Consider the following 3629-nt stretch of genomic DNA (forward strand, 5'->3'; position numbering starts at 1 on the left):
TGTGCTTCTTCCAGCCCAGCATTTCTCATGATGTACTCTGCATATAAGTTAAATAAGCAGGGTGACAGTGTACAGCCTTGATGTACTCCTTTTCCTATTTGGAACCAGTCTGTTGTTCCATGTCCAGTTCTAACTGTTGCTTCCTGACCTACATATAGGAATACACAAGAACTATACAAAAAAGATCTTCATGACCTAGATAACCACGATGGTGTGATCACTCACCTAGAGCCACCATCCTGGGGTGTGAAGTCAAGTGGGCCTTAGGAAGCATCACTATGAACAAAGTGGAGGTGATGGAATTCCAGTTGAGCTATTTCAAATCCTCAAAGATGATGCTGTGAAAGTGCTGCACTCAATATGCCAGCAAATTTTGAAAACTCAGCAGTGACCACAGGAATGGAAAAGGTCAGTTTTCATTTCAGTCCCAAAGAAAAGCAATGCCAAAGAATGTTCAAACTACTGGACAACTGCACTCATCTCACACACTAGCAAAGTAATGCTGCAAGTTCTCCAAGCTAGGCTTCAATAGTATGTGAACCGAGAACTTCCAGATGTTCAAGCTGGATTTAGAAAAGGCAGAGGAACCAGGGATCAAATTGTGGATGTCCATTGGATCATAGAAAAAGCAAGAGAATTCCAGAAAAACATCTGCTTTATTGACTATGATAAAGCCTTTGACTATGTGGATCACCACAAATTGTGGAAAATTCTGAAAGAGATGGGAATACCAGACCACCTTACCTGCCTCCTGAGAAATCTGTATACAGGTCAAGAAGCAACAGTTAGAACTGGACACGGAACAACAGACTGGTTCCAAATTGTGAAAGGAGTAGTACATCAAGGCTGTATATTGTCACCTTGCTTATTTAACTTCTCTGCAGAGTGCATCATGAGAAATGCCAGGTTGGATGAAGCACAAGCTGGAATCAAGATTGCAGGGAGAACTATCAATAACCTCAGATATGCAGATGACACCACCCTAATGGCAGAAGTGAAGAGGACCTAATGAGCCTATTGATAAAAGTGAAAGAGCGTGAAAAAGCTGGCTTAAAACTCAACATTCAAAGAGAAGATCATGGCCTCTGTCCCATCACTTCATGGCAAATAAATGGGGAAACAGTGGAAACAGTGAGAGACTTCATTTTCTTGGGCTCCAAAATCACTGCTGATGGTGACTGCAGCCATGAAATGACAAGTTGCTTGCTCCCTGGAAGAAAATCTATGACAAACCTAGATAGCATATTAAAAAGCAGAGACATTTCTTTGCCAACAAAGGTACACATGGTCAAAGCTACGGTTTTTCCAGTGGTCATGTATGGATGTGAGGGTTGGAACATAAAGCTGAGTGCCAAAGAATTGATGCTTTTGAACTGTGATGTTGGAGAAGACTCTTGAGAGTCCCTTGGACAGCAAGGAGATCCAACCAGTCCACCCTAAAGGAAATCAGTCCTGAATATTCATTGGAAGGACTGATTTGAAGCTGAAGCTCCAATACTTTGGCCACCTGATGCAAAGAGCTGACTCATTGGAAAAGACCGTGATGCTGGGAAAGATTGAAAGTGGGAAGAGAAGGGGATGACAGAGGATGAGATGACTTGATGGACATGAGTTTGAGCAAGCCTAGGAGTTGGTGATGGACAGGGAAGTCTGGCTGCTGCAGTCCATGGGGTCTCAAAGAGTGAGATACGACTGAGTGCCTGAACTGACTGACCGACCAAGTCCAAGCCCACTCTCCTCATGCATGACAGGCCAATGAATCCAAGAGATGAGGTGTTGAAGCAAGGAATATGACTTCGTTTGGAAAGCTGGCTGACCAGGAAGATGGCAGACTAGTGTTTCAGAGTAACCATCTTGTCAGGGTCTGGATGCCAGGTTCTTTGTATAGTCAGAGAAAAAGAAGCAATGAGAAACGAAAGTCAAAAGGCAAAACAGAGAGGTAGAGGCAGTGGGGAAGTAAAGTGAAAGTGTTCAGTCTTGCAAAACATCTCCAAGGGAATGGCCAGCCTTTGGAAGGGATATGTTAATCTCATCTATTCAAGGTAGGCAGGGTTAGATCATCTTTCTATGAGTCACTTTAGTTTAGTCAGGCAGAGGGGCAGGGTCCTTTGAGGCAAGCCATTATGTATGATTATAATAACAAAAGCAACAAAAAGCAAGTCAAAGAAACAGTTTCTAATATGGAGTCAGAATTGGCTTCTTCCCTGCAGCAGGGTCAGAACTGGCTTCTTCTCTGCAACAGATATAACTAGACAGAAGATCAACAAAGAAACAGAAGACTCTAGCAACACTGTAAACCAACTAGACTGAACAGACATCTGTAATCCCCCCAGCAATAGCGGAATACACACTCCTTTCAAACACATATGGAACATGCTCCAGAACAGACTATATACTAGGGATGAAACAAGCCTCAGTAGAGGTAAAACAACTGAAATCATACAGAGTTCTCCAACTGTAGTTGAAATTCATCCTCTTACACACCAGTACTGAACTGATTCTTGGAGACAGTTTTGGGTAAAGTGGAAAAGAAAAGATTTATTGCTTTGCCAGGCAAAGGGGGCCACAATAAATTAATTCCCTCAAACTGTCTGTCCCAACCTGAAGAGGGTAGTGAGAAGTTTTATCAAAGAGGAGGGCATGATCAACTTGTGGACATTCTTCTGACTGGTTGGTGGTAACAGGGAGACAGCACCATCAACCTTCTGGTTCCAACCAGTCTGGGGTCCATGTGCTTGTGGGCAGCATAGAGGTAAACTTCTTCCTCCTGGTAGGGATTTTAGTATCTGGAAAACAGCTCAAAGATATTGTTATGTATATCCCTTGCAGGAACGGGACCCTACCCCAAGGCTGCACTGCTGTTTTTTGACAGAGCCTGTCTTCACATCCTCTCCCTTCCCAAATTAGGAAATGTTTGACTCAGCCTTTTGAAACTCAGGGAAGGTCATGGAGGCTGATGCCTATTTCCTGCAAAAAATAAATGGAGGACACAGAAAGGCTTTTGTGCTCATGAGACCCACAAGGTCCTCCTCAGTTTCACAACTACAATATAGTGGAAATTAGGAAGTTCACAAATATGTGGAAATTAAACAACCACTCCTAAATAACCAATGCATTATTTAGAAACGAAATTACAAAGGAAACTAAAAAATAGTTTGAGATGAATGAAAATGAAAACATAGCATACCAAAATGTATCGAGGGACGCTAAAGCAGTACTTAGAGCTAAAGAGCCTCTTGATGAGGATGAAAGAGGAGAGAGAAAAAGCCGGCTTAAAACTCAATATTAAAAAAACTAAGATCACGCTATCTGGTCCCATCACTTCTTGGCAAATAGAAGGGGAAAAGGTAGAAGCAGCGACAGATTTCCTCTTCTTGGGCTCTAAAATCACTGTGGATGGTGACTGTAGCCATGAAATTAGAAGACACTTGCTCCTTGGAAGAAAAGCTATGACAAACCTAGACAGTGTGTTAAAAAGCAAAGACATCACTTTGCCAACAAAGGTCCATATAATCAAGGCTATGGTCTTTTCGGTGGTCGCATATGGTTGTTAGAGCTGAACCATGAAGAAGGCAGAGTGCCGAAGAATTGATGCTTTTGAACTGTGGTGCTGGAAAAGACTCTTGAAA

This window comes from Bison bison, unplaced genomic scaffold (genome assembly GCF_000754665.1).
Source record: "Bison bison bison isolate TAMUID 2011002044 unplaced genomic scaffold, Bison_UMD1.0 scf7180017864063, whole genome shotgun sequence".
Taxonomy (NCBI): domain Eukaryota; kingdom Metazoa; phylum Chordata; class Mammalia; order Artiodactyla; family Bovidae; genus Bison; species Bison bison.